Genomic DNA, 23,373 nt, shown 5'->3' with positions numbered 1-23,373 from the left:
GATGCCCTTCTAGAAGAGTGAAGGCCTCCTGGCAATGTTCTCTTTAACCCATGATATGGATTAAGAGGAGTGAACCAATGTTCTGTTTCTGACTGATTACAAAGCAACACATGTACCATTAGTTTTTCATCTACATTGGGCCTTAATTTTTCATCTATCAAGGTATAAGGTTATCCATGTATAAGGCTGGCTGCAAAATCCTTCATAAATAAAAGTATAACCCATGAGTGCACACAACAGACCCCTCTTTCACTTCTATTGTCCACAGAAGCATAACCAAGGAAAAAAATATCCAAAGATAAGAGTCTCATGATAGTAGAGAGGTCATGATCTGTAATCTTGGGAAAAGCTCTTCACATCAAGTATGCCATCTTCTTCTGGGGAGAAACTTTCCTGGTTAGCTTTACCTAAAGAGTTCCAGTGGGTGTACATTTCCAAGAGTGTGGAGGGACCCTTCTCAGTTGTGAGATTATGAACACAAGGTTCAAGGTCCCGAAGTTTTGCTGCAGTGTGGATGGCAAGGGCAGGCTTTCTCTGATGTTCCCAGAAAAATCCAATCTTCAGATTCTAGATCGTGAAGGTGTTGATTGTCCTCAGTCAGTAAACCATAAAAAGTTTTCTTTACCTAGTGAAAATATACTGTGGCATAATAACCTACTGTTATAACATCAGCCCTCTTGCATGGGAGACCTTTTATATAACCAGAAAACACGCATTGAAAATGACAGTTGAATGAAATCCCTCTATAAATGTTTAAATGGCCCATCAGGTAGCTGAATGTACCTGAAGCTTTGATTGTCTTCCCAGGAATATGGGTTTAACAAACCAAACACTGGTCATAAACAATTTTAGTAATTTAGAAATCACCACAACAATATACGTTTAATTTGGATCATTGTATCTTTCCCATGATGAGCCATGGAATGCAGAACTTTTAATAATAAAAGCTTTAAGAACTCAGGAATGACAAGGCAGCTGTCCTGGTTCTCTGTGATTCCATGCTTAACACTGGACTTATGTCCTCTTGAATACCAGTTGTTCCTCCAACTTAGGTGCATAGCACTGATAACTAATGGGTTATCATAGGTAATTTGACTTAGACCATGGAGTTCATTCAAATTGTATATCTAAACAATTTCAGTATCAGCTGATTTAGCATGAAAATCTGGCAAGGTATTTTCTTGGTATTAAATTAATTTTTGTTCTACTTGAGTTGGCAGTTTTGTAAACCAGTCAGTCTTTTCATTAAAGCTCCAGGAATTCATACGTAGTCCAGATGATATGATTCTAAAGTTACCAAAAACCTGTATTCAAGAGTACTTTTCAGAGTCCTTTCCATTCTTTCATGAACCTCCTAAAATATGCCATATTCTAGGATTTTGCATGCTTGTGAAGTTTTCAGAAACTATCAGCATTAAGCAATTAACTGTGGAAATGACTTTAAGTAGTCATAGTTAAAGACACAATTGACAAGCATATTTGGTTATTTCCATGGTCTACAATAATTTAACATAATAACCCTACTTATGATTGATAGCGTATATTCAAGCATATTAGAATTTTAGAAATCCCATACAGTTTTGGAAAGTATATTAATAACATTCACTAGAATGTAACCTGAAGAAGGTTAAGCATTGTTTTTTATTTTGACAATGCTTCCCATGTACTTAACATGTTAAATAGTCTTGTTTACTTCTCTTTTTGGTGCTTCAGGGGCCCTCTGTAGTATCCCAAAGTTAGAGGTCAGAAAAGATGATTTTGAAGCTGAAATTTGATTTTGGGAAGCCTGTCAAATACATTAAAGGTTTAAAACACTTGATATTATGAGATAGAATTCCAGGTCACCATAAGTCATTCATTTAGCCAAAATCATGACTCAAAAAATTTTAAAAAGGCAGAAACCTTTACTAACTGAAGACTTAGTTTTCCAAACAATCTGTCTCTTGTGTTTCTCTTCTTTTTCCTGTAGCTTATTCAAAGGGCAAACAAAAATATTTGATTATCCTTCAATATTATGTGAAAATCTTGTTCAAAAGATAAAGCCAAATTTCACCCTTGCATTAGCATACTATTAATGTCAACCCCAATCTTTAATAAATCATAGAGGCAAATTTATCCAATCTTAATCAGTTTGATCATAAGGTGAGATTCTCATAAATCTTTTATAACCCTTTACAAATATTTGTTAAAGAGCAGATCAGTGCTCTAAGAAAACCCTGTTGTGCCTTTATTTTAATGTTCAATTTACAGAAAAAACAAGTAATACCCCTTTAAATGTAGCCAATATGTTCACACACAGAATTTTCTTTCTTTCTTTTTTTTTTTTTTTGAGATGGAGTCTCACTGTTGTCAGGCTGGAGTGCAGTGGCGTGATCTCGGCTCACTGCAAGCTCCACCTCCTAGGTTCATGCCATTCTCCTGCCTCAGCCTCCCGAGTAGCTGGGACTACAGGTGCCTGCCACCACACCTGGCTAATTTTTTGTATTTTTAGTAGAGATGGGGTTTCACCATGTTAGCCAGGATGTTCTCAATCTCCTGACCTCGTGATCTGCCTGCCTCAGCCTCCCAAAGTGCTGGGATTACAGGCATGAGCCACTGTGCCTGGCCAATAATTTTTTTTTACAAGATTAATTTTTCATAAATCTTCCACAATTTGCTCAAACCTTCAGCTTTATCCTATCTAATTTAAAACAATCCTTTAACCCTCTAAACTAGATAAAAATTTACATTCCTGCTCCGTCTTATAATCTTTTGCTAAAAGCATATTTCACTTTCCTCACACACCTTGCACATAAAATGGTTTTTTCCGTGGTCTCGGTTACATGTTACAATGTTAACTCTTAGCAATTTTTATTTTTGGTGAAAAACCCTGGTAAGTAGGTGATTTTAGTTATGTACCAGGTGTGGAGCCTAGGACACTAAACAGAAGTATAGATAAAGTCTGACTCTTTTTAGCATAGCCAAGGGGCCTGGCTAACTTTGCATATCCTCAGACCTTACTTCGAATCTAAAGCAGGCTCCAAAGCAGGTAAGTTGAAAAATTTTCAAAAGTCAAAGAAGCAGTTTATTACCTTAAAGTATTTAGCAAATCTAGGCTGGGTGCAGTGGCTCACGCCTGTAATCCCAACACTTTGGGAAGCCAAGGCGGGTGAATTGCTTAAGGTCAGGAGTTTGAGACCAGCCTGGCCAACATGGTGAAACCCCATCTCTACTAAAAATACAAAAATTAGCTGGGCGTGGTGGTGGGTGCCTGTAATCCCAGCCACTCAGGAGGCTGAAGCAGGAGAATTGCTTGAACCAGGGAGGCAGAGGTTTCAGTGAGCCGAGATCACGCCACTGCACCCCAACCTAGGGGGTTATTTAGCAAATCTAATATGTGACCTGCCTAATTTAGACCAAATGTCTTTAATTATTTCCCAAAGCTTACTAAAGTCACATGAACTAAAAGGCATTACAGTTTTAATTTTTCTTACAAAATTTTTTTATTTAAGTGCTTTTCTTTTTAAGCCAATTAATCAGAGCTCTTTTATATACAAACGTCACACACAGAACACATATAAATACATAGAAACACAGAAGATCCAGTAGTTGTAAGATGTTTCATTTGCCAGTTTTTAAATTTCTTAACTGGATTACTGGATTCAGGGTGGAGTCCTCGGAGGAAGAGGGCTAAGAAAACATGCAGTTTCTAGGTCCTAATAAGTAAGCACAGCTGGAAGGCAAAACAGATCTCCAAAAATACAGGATCCCAATTTTATATTGGATCCTGGATCCTCAAAAGAGAAATGCTATGGAACAAGACAGTGCAATGATTTGACCGTGCATTTCAATGCAAAGCCACCCAAAGCTGATCAGCCCATTCTGTGATTAGCCCACCCCAATGGGAGTCTTATCTCTTGCTGGGGGATGGGGACATTTCCATACTTTCCAGATGGCCAAGAGCATGCTTCTCTGATCCAATGTGCAAAGAGCTGAGTATTTCCCCAACTGCCATTTGCCATCCCTAAAAGTATATTTAGCCTTAGATTTTGAGAGAGATCTATCTGCTTCTAATTCCTGGACTTTCACGAGGAAAACAGAGGTTTTTCCCAAAATGGGGTCTGTGGCACCTCCTCTGTTTTTCCCAAGGAGTCCCAGGCTGTTAGAAGTTATCTTAGGTCCTCTCATGTATGCATCAAGAGCGGCAAGAAGAAAAAAATGGAGAAAAACAATTCAGTTGCCTGAAAAGGAAAAAAAAAAGATCCAAAAAGAGAAAAAAACCATAAAGGCCTTTTAAATATACCTGTAGCTTGAACATCCACTTTTAACTGAGCGTTTTGTTTTGTTTTTTGGGGGACAGAGTCTCACTCTGTCACCCAGGCTGGACTGCAGTGGTGTGATCTTGGCTCACCTCAACCTCTGCTTCCCAAGTTCAAGTGATTCTCTTGCCTCAGCCTCCTGAGTAGCTGGGATTACAGGCACACAGCACCATGCCTGGATAATTTTTTTGTATTTTTAATAGAGATGGGGTTTCGCCATTTTGGCCAGGCTGCTCTCGAACTCCTGACCTCAAGTGATCTGCCCTCCTCAGCCTCGCAAAGTGCTGGGATTACAGGCGTGGGCCACTGCACCTGGCCTATGCTGACTTTTAACCAAATATTTTTTTAACCGGATTCTAGCCAGAACAAATAGCAAATATTTCTGGCTTTTGAACTTTACCAAAGGTAACCTCCCAGGTGCTCAGAGAAAGAAGAATTCAAGATGCGAAGTCAAAAGGAGAGGGAGAGAATCAATAAATAGAAATAGCCACTTAGATATCAAACCAGAAAGGACTCATCCCCTAAGCCAGGAATTGAATCCTGGATGCCATTGAGAAGAGACAAAGCCTTCGCCATGAAGCTACAGCGTTGAGCAGTTTCTGTTGTTTCTTCCCAGAAGGAGCCTAGAGCAGTCAATTTTGAGATGCAATGGCTTTTAAATGTTCACAATAATTTTTAGAACTGTCACATGAACCCCCAAACTCCTGTTTCCTGGATGGCGGAAGCCAAGAGAAAGTACCACCCTGTGGTTACAAGGTCAGGCTCCCAAGGGCATGAAACAAGACAAGAGGGAAACGCTCATCCAGTTTGTTGTTGTTGTTGTTGTTGTTGATGATGTTTGTTTCAGGGACCTGCAGCAAAGTTTATAACGACCAGTTTGCTAGGTTGGCTTGTGCAGAAGCTTACGGGGGCCTAGGCCTGCATTCCATCTTATGGTACCCCTTTTTATGACTGAATGATGCAGAAAGACAAATTCATAACACAAAGTACACCAGATTCGCTACAGCTTAAGACCAGCCTCATGAATCCTTTTCTCATTAATTAAAACTTTACAAGAGATAGTAATTTTTTACCATTCCTACAACCAGTTTGCACAGAGAGAGAGGAAAGGACAGGGAGAAAAAGCATTGCTTGCAGCAGGGTAAAGAAGGCAAGCCACTCAAGGAGGCCAGAGTAAGACCCACCCATTGTAGCAACGCTGAATCAAAAGTTCAGATGGCCACGTGTCAATTGCGAAGGGATATTTTCCAGCAATCCCATCAGCCCTCAAGTTTCCCCCTTTGGGGAAGGTTCCCCAGGTCCCATGATCCTGTACATGCCTAATCCTGTCACCCATTGTCATCAGCAAAAAGTACAAGACAGATTAATCCAAAGAGAATAGCAGTTAACAGCCCATTGTGCCAAATCCATTTTTAACCAAGAGGGACTTTACTGAGGGGAGGGCCTCTAACCCAATTCTCTAACCCAATACAGGTAAAATGTACTCCACTACTTACCCAAAGTCAGCCAATTGGTGCTGCAGTTACTTCCTTTGGATTAGTATAGTAACTAAGCCAAAAGGTTAGCAGATTTAATTTTTTTAATCAATTAGTCACTTAAGCTTTTTATTTGCCTTTCATAAAGTCTTCATATAAAAATACTGAAATCTTTTTACAAGCTTCTGCATATCAATACAGATGAGACTAATTTGGAAGCCCTCATTTTCTAACACACTTCAGTGCAGTGTTGTTCATTTGGAACGTTCCACTGTAAGTTATCTTTAGTAAGATTTAGTAAGATTTTGCCATTTCTTTAAGACTTTGCTGCTTATAAGGCCTAACACTTGTGTGTGTATAAGCCAGAAGGAACTCAACTCTTCAGAAACTAAGGATCTCATTTTTACCTCAAATATTGGCTTTGCTTTCAGGTTCCCTTGATCAACTTAGTCAGTGATTGATTTTTTTTCCTACCTAAGTGCACAAGAAAAATGAACCAAAGGGGTAGAACACAAAAATCCCTGTGAATTTCCAAAAGCAAAATTTTACACCTCCTGCAATATTGCCATTTACTACTGGTTTCCTTCTGACCCGGTCAGATGTAAGAAGCCTCTAGCTGGATCCAAACCAGCTAATTACTGGACCCAGTCCAGTTTCTCGTCACAACTTCCAAATCCCGTTTGGATCAGAAACTTGCTCAAAGAAACTCGGAGAGCTAAAAACACAAATCCGTGGAGCTTTGGAATCTAAGAGAGAACTTACCACAATCCCCAGCTGCTCCAAGAGATCAATGGACACAATCAGTCCAGAGAGTTCCTCACTTGGTCACTCAGTGCTCCTAGGGGATGTTAGAAGCTCTACTTTGGATCCCACTTCTGACACCATCTGATAAAAGAAAAACTTCAGCTGAATTAAATTTAAAAGAGTTTAACTGAGCAATGAACGATTCCTGAATTGGGCAGCCTCCTGAGCCAGAATAGGCTCAGAGACTCCAGCAGAGCCACATGGGGGAAGAAGATTTATGGACAGAAAAGGAAAGTGACATACAGAAAAAAGAAGTGAGGTACAGAAACAGCTGGATTGGTTACAATTCGGTGTTTGCCTTATTTAAATATGGTTCAAACAATTGGCTACATTTGATTGGCCAAACCTTGATGATTGGCACAAATGTAGGCTATGGTCTATTTCTACTTCCACTTGTTATAGTTCACGTGTACTGAGATACCCTTAGGCTGAACTTAATATATGTAAGGAGGCAGCTTTGGGCTAAACTTGATTTAACTCATCTTAAACTGCAAACAACCTAGTAAGATTCCCCATTAGACCTTTCTGTTAATCCACCAGCTCTGGGCTGCCCTAGAACATGTCACTTAATCCATTTTCCTCCCATGCTCCTAATTTTCCACATCCCCCCACCCCTTAATCCTTTCCTGTGAGAATAATATGGCTCTGTCTCAAATCTTTCAATTTTGCGTAACTGCACATTACTTATACTATCTTTAAGAAGGATGATTCACTTTGCAGTCAGGAAACAAATGATGCTCCAGTTGCTGGGGTCTACCTTCCTTATGGGCTGCAGGGGATCGAAAATATTCAATGACTCTGCAGTCTAACCTAGCAGTTGAAGGGTTTGGTTCTGGTGTCAAGATTCCATTCTGTGACCTCATGTAAATTACTTGGCCCCTCTAAGCCTCAGCTTCTTAATTTGTAAAATGAAATGTGGACCCTGAGTAATAAAGACTGCATCTTGGGTAATAAAAATAATGCCTACCTTATGCATTCGGGGAGGGTCATGTCAGATATTATACGACAAGGACTTCTCTAATCCCAGTGCCTAGCACAAGGTATTATAATAATAATTATTAAATCCCTCCCAATCTTAATAATTCTAAGTATTTGACAGTTTACTAATTGAACTCCAAATACTCATTTAATAAGCATCTATTTAATGACTACTATTTAATATGCGCATAGCACTAAAAACTAAATAAGGAGGAAGGAAGTAAGGAAAAATAAACATCTACTGAGAGCTATCTATGTGCCAGGCACTTTACATAAATCATCTTGTTTACTCCTTCAAATAACTTGAGAAAGCTTTGTGTCCTCACTTCTATGGATGGCACAGAGCTATGAGAGGTTATATAACTTGCCTGTAAGGCACAAATCTGAGTTGGTACCCAAGTCTGTTTCACTCAGGGGCCCTTTCTCCTCCACAAATTGCTGTGCCTCACAAGTAGAGTGTATGTCTCAAACTGACCAAACCTTAAATTCAAAAGGAAAAGGGAAGAAAAGAGAGGTCAGATGAATGGAAAGTGGAGGAGAAAGAGGGAAGGATAGGAAGGAGGATGACCGGAAGGAGAATCAGATGTTGAGGAAGAGATAATGGAACAACAGGGAGATGCCAAGTAGCTCCTCCACTTCCATCCCTTGCAGTGGTTGGTGGAGAGCCAGCCCCTTTAGCTCATCCTTATCACCTTAGGTGACATGTCCCTGCCAAACAAACTAGTGCCAAAAGGAAATGCATCATGTCTGTGACTTCCCACAAACTCGAGCTAACCAGAGCTGATCTCACCCTCTCCTTTTGGAAGCTCCAACAAAAGCACTATAGCCTTCTAGGTAGATTCTAACTCCCTGTCTTATTTACAGTTTAATTTTGTACTGGTAATTGTCTCATGTGGGCTCATCTTATTCTCACACCCAAGCTATAAAATATTCAATGCATGCATTTTGGTTTACTCTTCTGTAAGAAGATGGTCACAGATGAAAGCACACTACAAAATTTTATAAGACTTTTCTGAGAAGAAACTGAAAAACTCTGCCCAGAACTTGGGGTAGCTACTCACTGATTACTTGTTGGGGTAGAGAGAGTTACTTGAGAGCGAATAGCATAAACTCTGGAAATATACTGCCAGATATTATGAGGTTATCCTAATAACCTCATATATCCAATATCCAATGATCCCATGATGATGGGGGTGTCTGCTGAAGGGAATGAGCCCTTGTCATTGGGAAGAGGTCAGTTTGAGAGTAGGGAACAGAGACTCTGGAAGGAGCTTATCTGGTAGTGGTAGGAGGAATATTTTCTTTGCTCTAGATCTGGCCAATGCTTGGCAGTCTCAGGGTCATGCAATTGCCGGAAGCATTTCTGTTGGTGGAGGGTGGCTTTCCTTGTCCCTGGGCGATTACCTGTAAGAGAACCTGGGACCGTGCCAAGGAAAGGGCCTCGGGTTGGGTCCTGACTCGGCAGTGCGTCTGAATCATGCTCTGTGCCACGTGTCCTTTCATCATCAGTACAGTCTGTCCTGCATTGGATCAGGGAGGGGTCCACATCCACATCTTTGTCAGGACCATGCAGGGAAATGCTGGACCCCTTCCCTGGAGGTCAGGTGATGGTGCCAACAGAGGACAACAGGGCTCAGCAGCAGCCAGAGTACTGCCTAGGGGTGTTACCTTGTAATATGAAAAGAAGCAATATCTCCCTCTTGGTTGTCACGAGATTTAGAGGAAAGATGTGCAAAGTGACTGGAATTCATATCCTCATTCAACGTTTATTCATCTCATTACATGGTGTAGTTACTTCACGCCAAGCTCCAGGCAATAGGAATACAGCAATGAGGGAGCTGGGTCAAGTCACTGCTGTCTTAGTTTATATCCTCTTGAGAAGTGGGGACAGACAGTAAGAAGATAAACACACTGTCAGGGACTGAGATGGGGATTTGGGTGCATGTGATTTATTGAAGATGTTCTCCTCAGGAAAACCTGTAAAGGATGAAGCAATCAGGATGGGGAAGGGGAAGAAGCCAAGCAGAGGGGTGCTGTAGAAAAATCTAGCCTGGGCCTGATCCCTGGGGGCCCTGAAGTGCAAATCACACCTTCAGAGTTGTCCTTGAAAGCAAGAGTGGGGAGCTTTTGTACCCGTCTCTGTCAGTCATTGGCCACCCCAGGGTGTTGTAGTAGCCTCTCAGGTAAAGAGGCTCCTTAGGCAAGAGCATTTCTTAGAAGAAGGCCATGGGTGTAAGGTGTTAGCTGCTGCGTGCCCAGGAGTGGGGCACACGGGCTGGTTATGGGTCATGCGCAGAGTGTCAACAACATCAGCTACATCTCTTCATAAGGGGAAAAGTCAGGCAGTGGGAACTGCTAGGAGAGAATGGAAATTCAGCGACAGCAGAGGGACTGTACCGTTGCTTTAGACTGCGTGGCCATGAAATGGGCAGATTCAGATTTTATAGATTTTGAGACTTACAATTTGGAGGTGCCTTTTTAAAGTAAAAGACTGTGAAATCATGAATACAAAGCTAGCACAAACATGAAAATTTATTCAAAATGAGAAGACAAAGAATTACAAATAAAAGCTAAGAAATAAGCATCACAAAATCCAGAAAAAATAATTAATATTTAATTAAAGTTAATAAAACTTTCTGACATACCTCTACAATACCTTTTCCTACATTATTTGGCCATATATATTTTGATTACCTCCTTATATGATAATGGCTTGGTATTTGCTTTTTATTAAGAGACTAGAAAGACATTTTGGTCTTTCCCTTAAAGTGGTAAACCATTTGTTGTTAATACTTCTAAAAAGTTTTTCAGCTTCACAACTTGTTATTTGGTAAAATTATGTGAATTTTGAGGATGATTATCAAGATTGGGAAACCCTCAATTAAGCTTCTTTCATATATGAGCTATAAGCTTTGAAAAGATGCCCCACAGATAGCTTCTGACTCCACACATTTCAAACTCACTTTTGCCAGGCACAGTGGCTCACACTTGTAATCCCAGTTATTAGGGAGGCTGAGGTGGGAGGATCCTTTGAGCCCAGGAGTTTGAGACCATCCTGGACAACATAGTGAGATCCTGTCTCTTCAAGCAAATTGGTCGGGGGTGGTGGCTCACGCCTGTAATCCCAGCACTTTGGGAGGCCGAGGCGGGTGTATCATCTGAGTTCAGGAGTTTGAGACCAGCCTGGCCGACATGGTGAAACCCCATCGCTACTAAAAATAGAAAAAAAATTAGCTGGGCGCGGTGGTGGGTGCCTGTAATCCCAGCTACTCAGAAGGCTGAGGCAGGAGAATCACTTGGACCCTGGAGGCAGAGGTTGCAGTGAGCCAAGATCGCGCCATTGCACTCCAGCCTGGGTGACGAGCAAAACTCCGTCTTGAAAAAAAAAAATTTTTTTTAAAGAAAAAGAAAATAAAAATAAAACAAACTCACTTTCCTCCCATACTATCCTTGTCTTCTGGTGCTGGGTGTTGTAGGACATTTTCATGTTGAGATGTCTTTGTGTGACGATAACAGGTGGTTGGCAGTGAGTGATGAGTATTCCAGGAAATCATTACTATACAAGAATACCACACAAGGAAGTCACTGCAAACCACTTACATACTTCCCCTCAATTCAATGAACCCCTAAATCAACTTCCCCTTTGCCAGGTCCTCCAAAGGCCTATAGCCACTCCAATGCCAATGGAAGAGAGGCAAGAGGTAGAGAAAATTGGAATAAAAAGAGAGAGTAGCCTTAAGTTTTAACTGATTGTGGTTAAAATATTTTACTTTTGCAACATTTACAAAAACACACATGCATGTGAGTAGATCACTAGAGTCCCTCCCAGAACTTACAAATGACCCCTGCAAGTGAGGGGCTCTGAAATGTAAGCCTCATTGTTTTCACCATAAATCCATCTCTGTCAGTGAGGGACTGTTTGAGGAGATGACATGTAGCTGAAAGCACTTAGATGACATTCAGTAAGTTATTATTAATTGGAGACTCATGGTAAATCTACTGCAGTCTTTGAAAGCAGAGATCTCTTGCTCCATCCTGAGTCTCAGACTAACTTATACAAGGACAGGAAGACAGCACTTCCCCAGGAAGGCCTCTTTAAAAATAGAAGCTGCCAGTGTCAGAGACCATCCCAAAATTACCGCACTTTGGCCATCCATGCATACAGGGAATGCACAGTAACAGTCTGAGTGTCTCTGCAGCATTGGTTGGAGTCTATAAAGATCTGAAATCAATGCCTTGTTTGACTGTGATTTGCATCCTCTTTTTCTTTGCTGGCTCTGGGTCTCTGGGGGAAGGAGTCCCTTGTGCCTGCCAGGTGCTCTTGATTAGAGTTTGGGGCTCCCAGCATTGTAATTATTTGTTTACCTGCCTATCTCCTTTGCAAAAGTGAGCTGTGCCAAGCAAGGGCCCTATCTTATTTATGCTTGCATCCCCAGGGCCTAGCACACAGCCTAGCACACAGAGGGCACTCCATTCATGTTTCCAGATGAGTACATAATTGCCTATCCAGCAATGTATGAAAGAAAAAAAATATCATTCCACCCATTTCTTGATTTCATCTCAAATTCTCCAAAACAGGTAAGTTAATACTTTGTACAATTTGGTCAGTAATGCAATGTTTGACCCTGAATCACTTAAAAATATTTCTGTTTTTCAAATCATTTGCAGAAGGCATGAGCGAGTTTACATAAATAATTTTCACTCTTTGATAGAAAGCATTCACAAAATCAAGGAGAAATAACATACAATATGCAGTTTTCACTCTGGGTGCTCTGCACTGAAAAATGCAACAGATTCTCTTTCTTATTTTTGAGAAGGACAAGAGAGCTGCTTGTCTAGAATCACTGTTCCCTTTGTCAATAAATAAAAGGCCCTTGTATTTGCAAGGATTTCACATGATGTTACCAAAAAAAAAGAAAGAAAAGGCGTGTAAAGTTTTCCATAGCAAGTGTGCTCACCAAATTTGGCTGTACCGCTTAATTACAGAGTACTCAGAGGGAAAACCCAGAGTTCTGTGCGGTGCTATTAGAAAGGCTTCAGGGTGTCTGGGTGTCTTTTCCTTGGGGTCTCCTCTTTCCTCTCTTTCACAAATTAAAAAAAAAAGTTAATTAAAGCTGAACAGTTGAAGCTGATTTCCAAGGGACTGACAACATCTGACACCAAGCTGAATTAATAGCAGAGAAAATATTTTTTTCCTGTATTGAAACTACCAACAGTGTTTAGCAAAAGTGATTTAAATCCTTTATAAAGTTTCTAGAGTTCTTAAATAAACACTGGACTAAGATAAAGGCCTAGTTAATTCCAAATGTTTCAAAGAGGTTAAACAATATAAATACTTTCTTAAAAGTTAAAATCGAGATGAATCTCGAAACTAGTAAATGAAGATTAATTCTGGATATTTAGAAAAGATCTTTATCTAACAAATATCTATGTTTGTAAGACAAGAAGAGCCTTGGTTTCATTAAGGAAGGAATAGCAGGGGCTGGCAAATGGAATTTTATTAAGTAAAGGTCAATCCACGTAGCATCAGATGATAGCCCTGTCACCAACTGCCCTACTTCTATGGATAATTTTTAATGATATTAAAAGTTTTTGTCTAACTCCACTTAGCTATTTCTGCCCACTGTTGTACTATGTATGTGAAAACCCTGGCATCAGCCTCATTTAGCTCTGCTAAAAGAAGTTAGTTCTTATTAATCATTAATAGCTTATTGAATTGACATTTGCACTAGCAAGAATGTGAAAGAAAGAACACAGAGTAAGTATGTGGGCTACAGGGGTCAGGAAGGTTGAACACCTAAAATGGTTTCCTAAGAGTGGTAAAGGCAGCTGTCCCTGGGAGAGATATCCTCTCCCTGGGTGGAACTTGTAGAATGAGGTGGTTCTGGATGACACCCTGGACTGTGGTCATCTCACCCCAGTCATGCCATCTTGAAGGCTTTTCAGGTGATGCCGGATCACCTTCTCCAGGGTGTGTTCTCTTCTCTCTCAATGTGGCCTTGCAGTCGTGGTCAAACCCATGGGCTCTGCAACCAGACTGAGGTCCATTGCTCAATTACAATTTCAGCTGTGCCACCTAGGAGGGGGTACTTTTTTGTTTATACATGTCTGCCCCATTAAAATGTAACTTTCATGAGGGCAGCAACTTTCATTCACAGCCATAGAAGAGGGCTCAGTTCATGGTGGGTGCTCAATACTTAATTTAAATTTATTAAAAGAATAAATGAATAAGTGACTGAGTGGATGAAGTGTTTAACCTCTCTGGGCCTAGTTTTCTCATCTGTAAAACGAGGGTAATAACAGCACTCAGTATGACATCTACACAGGTAGCAACCAGTGTCAGAATGCAGCAACAGGGTTTACCTAGCCAAGGGGTCCTTTATATTCTTCCTGTTTAGGGAGAATGTGGTTTCAGGATGTGCAGCTGCTGGCAGAAGGGTGAAAGCTAAAGCAACTGCAGGTGGGTCCTGTTATGCGTTGTTTAATCATGTTCACTTGGAAACTCACTCTGCTTTTTCAAGGAGATTTGGTCATACAGATGACCTTAGGTCATGCTGTTATTTTTGTTTCCACAGGACAGCCATTTATATTTAATGAAATAAAAGAAACTCAAATAATGTGTAATTGAAGAAGGAAGAAGGATAGGAGCAAGACTTTCCAGTTATATCTCATGGCTCTCATTCTCATTTCACCTATACGACTTGGGTAGGAAAGTATTTTTAGAATTCAGTATGCTCAGTTGCAAAATAAGTGTATAAACATTGGTATCTTTCCTACATATGGCTCTGTTCGGTTGGAAAAAAAAATGAATATCGTTTTGCAATAGCAAAACTAAATATTAAATACCCATGAATAAACTTAACAACAAATACAAAGGCCTATGTAAAGAATCCTTTACAATTTTACTCAGAGACAAAAAAGGAAACAATCAAATGAAGTGAGATACTTTATTTCTGGATGAAAAGATTCATTGTTATAAAGGCATCAATTTCCAAGTCAATTTATAAATTTAATGTGAAAATTTCCACAGCGTATTTCTTGGATCTATTCAAAATAATTTTAAACATTATCTGAAAGACTAAACTTATAAAAATAACCATATCATTTAGAAAAATCAGAAGAATATGGTTAATTGTTTAATAAAACACACCATAAAGCTATAGTATTTAAGGTATAATAAATAAGATTGCTAGTCATGACCTCCTAAATTATTTCATAGCCTACTAAGGGTCATGAACTGCAGACTAAAAAACATTGGTTTATAAATATCCAAAACTGAGCAGTTTCGTTAAATATATTATAATATACTCATAATGCAGAATATATGCCGTTATTAAAAATAATGTGGTAGAACTATATCGGTATGGAAAGATGTCGACAACGCATGGGTGAAAAATTTACTAGAATCACCCTATTTTGAAAGGAAAAAATATCATATATTTTTATATATGCAGAGAAAGAGTACATGGACAGAAAATTACCAATATATTAACAATAGCCCATTTGTCTGTAGCTGCTGGGTTTATGGGCAAGTGTAATCTTCTTTTTACTATCTGTAATGAATATGCATTATTACTTAAAATATGAATTTTAAACATTTTAGACTGTTACATAATACATAGATTTTGTTCATTATTTTCAGGAAAAATGCAGATTTGGTCCTTAATACATAATTAATATCCATTACATGATTTTTTAGCAAAGATATTATAAAGTTATAGTACTTAGAGTATAATAAATAAGTTTGCTAGTCATGACCTCCTAAATTATTTCATAGCTTACTGAAGGTCATGAACTGCAGTTTTATTATATTTTCTGTCATTTTCTTTGACAGAAGATATGATAAAATGAAACATTCTTGATTTCTTTAACATTAAATTTACAGCAGTAAGCAATCCTCAATCCAAATAATCATATTGTTAGCTGCAAAATAGGAAACACTTCTTCCAGTTCCTGTCATAGAACTTCTCTAAGAATAAAACAGCTGCTTAGCTATCATTGCCTTTAAAGGAAAAAATACCATCATTAAACTGCTGCTTTGGGTATTTGAGTCGAGGTGCTCTAGTGGCTATTGTAACACTGTGCCTCCTGTCACGCTACCAACCTGCTGGGTTGAGTGGGCCATCCAGGCTTAGAGTTGTCTCTAGCCAAGAACGGTAGAAGTCAAGATTTATTTATGCTGGGGCTGCTGAATAAGGCAGTTACTCATGAGGACATTTTTAAACCGGTACAAGTAAACCCAAGCAACCTTTAAGGGGAGAAGTCACAAACAAACACATTAAGTCTGGAGCTGGACATGTGTCTTGGAAGAAGAGACACGGGTGAGGGAAGATGATGCTCGCAGATTTCCAGTGTGCACCTCCCTCTTTAGCTGTGGCTGGTAAAGTTACCTGAGTCATTGATTTTCTCCCCTCTAGATGCTGCCCTGAATTTCACTTTTGTCTGCTTTCATAATTGAGTGACCAGAATAACAGTCTGTCAACCATTCCACAAAATATTTGCCTCAAGTCAAAAATATCCTAGAAAAGAGTTGTTGGTGAATATAAGGCCAATTTCATGCTCTCTTAATGACACTTCCAAGGGTAGAAACTGAATAAGTTTCATAGTTCATGTCTCTTGTTCTAGACTTCTATATCAGGAAATGTTATAATTTTCAAGGCATATAGATTCAGTAAAAAAAAAAAAAAAAAAAAACAGAGAGAAAGAAAAGAAAGCTTGAACTCGGGAGGTGAAGGTTGCAGTGAGCCAAGATCATGCCACTGCACTCCAGCCTGGTGACAGAGCGAGATTCTGTCTCAAAAAAAAAGAAAAAGAAATGTTACAATTTCACTGTTTTCGGAATTCATTCATTCCAAAATTTTGTACATCTATAAGTTGAAAGAACTAGATGAGATGGTTTTGAATAGAAGTACTGAGTGAGAACATTCTCTAGCACATTATCTGGCAATATGGGATGTTGTAATACAATGTTAACAGTATACAATGTAAAGATACCAATGTATACTGTTAACACTGTAACAGTGCACATTACACATTGCCTCATAATATTAAAAACTCATAAACTTCATCTTAATGGCAGAATAATATTCTAAGATGTGATTAGGAAATCATTTTGTAAACCTTGTTTCCAATTTTTTTGTTATTTTAAACAATATTATGATTTCTAACTTTATGAAAAAAACATTTTCCAAATTTCAGGTCATGCTTTTAGGATAGATTCACAAAGTAGAATTACCATAATAAACATTTTAAGGTTACATTGCAAAATTATTTTCTAAAAGGCTTGTAGCAATTTTCATCCCTACCTGCAATGTATCAATAGCCACTTCCTTGTTTCCTCATTCATATTAGGTGTCTCATTTACAAAAATGAATACATACAAAAAATTTTATAAAATATTTGATACATTAATAAGTTAAGAATTTGGTTCGCTGTTGTTTTAATTTGTATATATTTTTATTTACAGTGAGATTAAACACTTTTCCATATGTTATTTGGTCATTTGTATTTCCTCCTTTGTGTGTTGTTGTGCATGCCTTTGGCCTGAAAAGGACCATTTCCTTTTCAGTAATAATCAACATTAACTACCATGATGACTACTATGACAGGAGAGCTGATTCAGCTTGGGCTTGGGGGGAGGAAGCAACAGAGGTCTGTCTGCTGGAAAGTGACCTTTGAGTGGATATTCAAATGATGATGGTGGGAGGTAGAGAGATTGGGCAGTAGCTTTCCTGGCAGAGGGACAGAATCGTTTGTTTTGAGGCAGGTCTGACCTGTGAGTCCAGGGCTGTCCAGAGAATAAGAATGCTGGCTCTAAGGGACATGGACATTCTGGTCAAATGAAGAACATTTTTATTCATGCTTTGATGAGACAGACCTCAAACTACTATCATACTACTGTGATACAATAGATGATGACTACTATGATATGATTTTTTTTCATTCCTAGACAATGTAGTATAATATAATCTCATATCAAAACTCAGGGTCTAAAACCTTCTCCCATCTAAAGTGCTACCTTATCATAAAATAATGAAAGGTTTTAAGATAGCTAAGAAATGTAGGCTGGGCGCGGTGGCTCACGCCTGTAATCCCAGCACTTTGGGAGGCTGAGACGGGCAGATCACGAGGTCAGGAGATCGAGACCATCCTGGCTAACATGGTGAAACCCTGTCTCTACTAAAAATACAAAAAAAAATTAGCCAAGCGTGGTGGCGGGCGCCTGTAGTCTCAGCTACTCGGGAGGCTGAGGCAGGAGAATGGCGTGAACCCAGGAAGGGGAGCTTGCAGTGAGCAGAGATTGTGCCACTGCACTTCAGCCTGGGTGACAGAGCGAGACTCCATCTCAAAAAAAAAACAGAAATGTAATGCCCTACAAATTTATTATAATCATTTCTTGCCAAAGACATTTTCATTTATGCTGATACTTCAAATACAAGGACTTTTTAATTTCTTCTTTTTCCTAAATGCCATAAAAGTAATTGTAACTAATATGTTGGGCCATTAAGAAATTTTATTTACACAGGATAAAATTCCTTTATGAATGAACAAAATGTTTTTTAATTGGATTGCATTGTGATCCAAAAGACCTTAAAAAATAAAAGAAGCTGAATGAGCTGAAACTAATTCTTGATCTATTTTCAGCCATCAATAGAACTATTGCAAAACTTTCAGGACATACTTACGGTGTCATAGGGAAGGCAGTCATTATTTTGTTTTCATAAGTTGGGTATTTTATTAAGTAAAAGCACTTTAAATCAGTGCTTTTGAAAGTGTGAATCATGATCATGACCATTAGTGAGTCATGAAGTTAGTGGATCAGACTGGCCTTTTTTTTTTTTTTTTGAGACGGAGTTTCACTCTTGTTGCCCAGGCTGGTGTGCAATGGCATGCTCTCAACTCACTGCAACCTCCACTTCTCGGGTTCAAGTGATTCTCCTGCCTCAACCTGCTGAGTAGCTGGTATTACAGCCACACACCACCGCACCCAGCTTATTTTTGTTATTTTTAGTAGAGATGGGGTTTCACCATATTGGCCTGGCTGGTCTTCGAACTCCTGGCCTCCTGTGATCCACCCACCTCAGCCTCCCAAAGTATTGGGATTACAGGTGTGAGCCACTGCTCCCAGTCTTTTTTTTTTTTAATGAACTAGAATGGAAGGGAAAAGAAAAGAGCATTGCAAGGTAAGTATTACCTTGCAAAAGAAAAGGTAAGTATTACCTTGCAAAAGAAAAGGTAAGTATTACTTCAAGTGGATGTGCCACATTGCTACGTAAAATGCATTCCTATTGTAAGACTGTGGTCAAACTGGTTTAAAAAGCACTGGAATTCAGGCATGGTGGCTTATGCCTGTAATCCTGCCACTTTGGGAGGCCAAGGCAGGAGAAAGGACCACTTGAGAAGCTCAAGATCACTCTGGGCAGCATAGTGAGACTCTGTCTCTACAAAAAAAATAAAAATAAAAATATATAATAAGTAAAAATTAGTCTAGCATGGCGGCACACACCTGTAGTCCTAGCTACTCAGGAGGCTGAGGTGAATGAATTGCTTGAGCCCAGGAGGTCGAGCTACAGTGAGACGTGACTGCACCACTGCACTCCAGCCTGGGTGATACAGCAGGACCCTGTCTCTAAGCAATAATAATAATAATTGTTTTTTAAACATTTTAAAGCACTAGACTTTACATAATAGCTGGTACACTTCTTATTTTTAAAAAGTCTTAAATTATTCTATCCTCACCCCAGCGATTACTCTCCATTAACATTAGCCTTTAATAAGGTAAATTTAAAGTTAAATGTGCTGCTACCATGTGTTAGGCACTGTTCTAGGCCCTGAGGATGCAATGGTAATAAATTGGGATCCTGGCTCTCATACAGCTTCCATAAAGTTGGGAAGACAGAAGAAATATATGAAATACAGAGTCAAGTTGTTCTGCAAGCACCAGGAAAAGAAGAAGCGTAATGGCAAGGCAATGACTCAGGTGCAATTTTATGTAGGATGGTCAAAGAAGGCATCATTGAGAAAGTGACATTTGAACAGAGTCCAATATTTACGTTTTTAATCTAGCATTTTAAATGTTATTTTAAATTTAAGTGAACATTTTGATAAATAATAGCTAACAACTGCTGAGATTTAAAATTTTATTAACTATTTCATTCCCTATTATGATGCTTAACTTTTTGTTCATTTGTATATTTAGTCATTTACTCAACAAATATTTATTTTGTGCTCACCAAGGGCTGGCCACTGTACTGAGCCTTGGGGATTGAGCTGAGGAAAAGACAAACTTATTTCTTGCTCTTAGAAGTGTCTGGCCTCCTGAGGTGTACACTGAGGCAGGAGAATTGCTTGAATCCTGGAGGTGGAGGTTTTTGTACACTGGTGTGTACAAAAAAAAAAAAGAAAGAAAAGAAATAGGCAATTCCAAAGTCATAAGTGGGTCATGGGTTAGAACAGATTGCAGTTCCCTTCTTGGAAGATCAGAGAAGACTTCCTGGAGCAATAATGATTAAATTGAGATATAGAGGGTAAAATTAAATTAAATTTCAAATTTTTGCACACATCTGCATTTTAAATTTTAGTTGAGGCCATAGGCTTTTAGTGGTGCTTAATAAGAAACTTTGAGTTGTGACAAAAGTACTTTTAACTTCACTAGATTAGTCATTACCCCCGATTTAAAAAATACAGAAGTTTAGAGAATGTTTACATGCTTACCATTAAATTTACATTAAATCTATAATCATTCTGTATCTTGTAATCATAAACTTAGATTTCCCTCTATTTACTAAGAAGGGCAAAGAGTGTCCCTGTAATATTCAGAGGTATGTTTTTCCAGTTTGAAGGGCTGTTGATTTATAATCTGGAGACTGCAAATGTTCGTACTGCAGAACTGCAGTCTACACTGTTGAATGTTGTTGTAGAGAATCGTGTTTGTTCACTTGAGGTTGCAAACTGTGTTTGTCACACGAGGTTAAACTTGCTCACCAACCCCATGATAATTAACCAGCAAGGCCTCACTGGTGTTGTTATAATGAACTCAACCAGTATAAAGGCCTGTGGGTTTTCTTGACATAAGGAAAGTATTTGAAGCTTTTTCCTTGTATAGTTTATGCAAATAAAAATAAATAGGTAAGGCTAAGCCAATTAATTTCAAGCACAACCCCAAATCTCATTATTCCGCAGAAGTTGGCACGCAAGGTGGAGCAGAAGAGTCTAGTTTTCCAGATCAAGGGAACCGAATACAGCAGAGGCCTCAAGGCCAAAACCGGCAGGTTTATTTCAGGAACTTGAAAGTAGTTCAGATGCGAAGCTTCCAGGTGAAGAGGGCAGGTTGAATAGATCATGTTATCTCTCTCCCTGACCCAAACTTAATCCACTAATGCAATGCCCTCCAAAAATGGCATTTCATAACTACCACCACCCAATTTTTGTCCAAAAGCATTTATCACTCTCTAATATACTATATATTTTATTTCGTTATTTTCTGCCCCCAACCCATTCCCACGGCCATTAGAATATAAGCTGATGGAGTATAGTAATTTTGTCTATTTTCCTTACTAAAGCTCCAGATTGAGGATGGGGGAGTAAAGACTGATTGGAAGTTCAAAGCTGAGGCTTATTAATTTTGACCTTTACTCTAGGTCCAAGGTGCTTTGGGTAGACTATTTTTTGACTCCCCTCATCCCCACCCTTAACCTCCATGTCAGTATTTAAAAGTATTTCCCTTTGGGCTGGTTGGAAATTTCCCAGAGAAGAGTCTTCCAGCCTCTTGCCTGGAGGGTAAGGTCTGAGAAACTGTCAGATTCTGGGAGCTGAGTGGGAGAGAGGTCTGGAGTACCTGCATCATGGGCATTAAAATGCAAGCAGCCACTACACCTATGCTTTCCACAGAGGGTACCATTCCTTCACCTATGTCTGGTATCTCTCACTCCAGAGACTCTATTTTGCCCTCTCTAGAAGATAAACCTCCAGTCTTCAAGGGGCTATAGCCTCAGCCACCCAGTGATCTGGAGTGGGGCAAGAGGTGAGAGAGTCCAGAACTCCAGAACACAAAAGCCAGCCCGCCTGCCTTCCTGGGAGGGTGAAGGAGAAAATCACCTTTCCTTATTTCATTGATGACTCTGATCCAACAGTGAACTAGTTCCAAGTATATTTCTATTTTAAATTATTAATCTACACCCTGTCACATTAGCTAACGCCAATGAAACCCAGGGAAGCTCATTGCTTTATGATCCATTAAAAGAAAAGAGCTCCACCTGCCTTCATAAACATTTGTTCTCTTTTTGATGTGCTTTTTAGAGCATACTAAATAAGAGGCCCATGATAAGACATTAAATGTTAAGCTAAGCATTGACCTAAAGTCTGAATCTGTGTTCCCAATGTGGGGAGAAGAGTTTGGGTTTAAATGTTTGACATATTACACTTGTACAACATTCTTGTAGCACTTTGACAAGTATACTAATTATATTTCTGATGGCATTATTAAAAATTTGTATTATCTGTGTTTAAGGAAATATTTGTGAATTTGAGGAGGGTAGCTCATTCTCCCCACCCCCATAACCCAGGTTTCCAAACCTTCTCTGAGGAGGTCAGAGGAATTAGAAAAGAAACCTAGGGCTGGGCACAGAGCTCACACCTGTAATCCCAGCATTTTGGGAAACTAAGATGGGCAGATTGCTTGAGCCCAGAAGTTCAAGACCAGCCTGGGCAATAAGGCAAAACTCCATCTTTACAAAAAATACAAAAATTAGCCGGGCATGGTGGTGAGTGCCTGTGGACCCAGCTATTCAGGAAGGCTGAGGCGGAAGGATCACCTGAGCCCACGGAGGTCAAAGCTACATTGAGCCATGATCATGCCACTGCACTCCAGCCTGGGTGACAGAAACCTTGTCTCAAAAAAATAAAAATAAAAAAGAAACCCATTTACTTGACAATTTGCCTGGGGATGTTTCTGCACAGCCTCAACCTTTGCTCAGCCCTGGTCCTAAGATCTCTTTTGAAGAGGTCCCATCTGAACTAAAAGTCTACTCAAGTCTTTCACTACTTAAGGTCCAGGACCTCAGCTAAGGACACCTGTTATGAGGTGAAAGTATTCATAGCTTCAACTGAAAAAAGTTCTAAGTCTTTTGGAGAAGCTCTTAAATACCAGTAGATATTAATGTTGCTCTGTTTCCTATCACAGTGACAGTCTACATGACGCTGCACCTTACTGCACCACCCCGTACTCACCCAGGGAAGCAGCAGAAGTCAGAATATTAGTCATTAGCATTCAGCAGACTTATTATGAACTTTTCTACATGGCCTTTCAGACTCAGGAGCAAATTTATGTCCAAGTTAGCTCAGTTCAAGACATAGAAGCAAAAAGCTGATTATTTGTCCTGACTTCTCTTTCTATCTATGCTTCCAACTTCTGCTAGTTCCCTTCAACAGTCTGGCTGATAATGGTTAGGCCCCATTCATCAACTCAAATATTAAGATATGGCTGTTCACTTACCTAAGTCTATAATATGCTCCATATGGATCTCTGGCTTCAGACATCCCCTCTCTTTCTTCTTCATCCTTCTACTCCAAATGAACTACACCTTCTCTTCTTATTAATATTTAGGACAGGAGCTGTCTTATGTAGGATAGACCTTACTTATTTCCTTTACACAAGGCAAGCAGAAGCCTCACATATGACTGAAGTCACATGTATTTCTGACTAAAGAAAATGAGGTAAAGGGAAAAGGAAGCAAAGGAACTCACGGGAACACTGAAGTTCCATAACACAGCATATTCAGTATGTTTATGAAAAGTTTATGGACTCCATTAACTCTAGC

The 23,373-nt window shown here is 39.3% G+C and overlaps 1 long non-coding RNA gene across 1 annotated transcript in view; it reads right to left on the bottom strand.

The window, feature by feature from the left end:
- LOC134728489 (uncharacterized) overlaps positions 1 to 23,151 on the bottom strand; it is a 59,850-nt gene extending 36,699 nt beyond the window's left edge. Inside the window, exons 1-2 of the long non-coding RNA XR_010108933.1 lie at positions 23,049 to 23,151; positions 6,536 to 6,658 (exon numbers count right to left, since the gene is read on the bottom strand). This is a non-coding gene — a long non-coding RNA (uncharacterized LOC134728489). The remainder of the gene's footprint in view (positions 1 to 6,535; positions 6,659 to 23,048) is intronic.
- Positions 23,152 to 23,373: the final 222 nt, after the last annotated feature.

Source organism: Pan paniscus, chromosome 10, assembly GCF_029289425.2.
Source record: "Pan paniscus chromosome 10, NHGRI_mPanPan1-v2.0_pri, whole genome shotgun sequence".
Taxonomy (NCBI): domain Eukaryota; kingdom Metazoa; phylum Chordata; class Mammalia; order Primates; family Hominidae; genus Pan; species Pan paniscus.
Note: the sequence above shows the minus strand (reverse complement) of the source record. Positions and strands in the feature narration are given on the sequence as shown.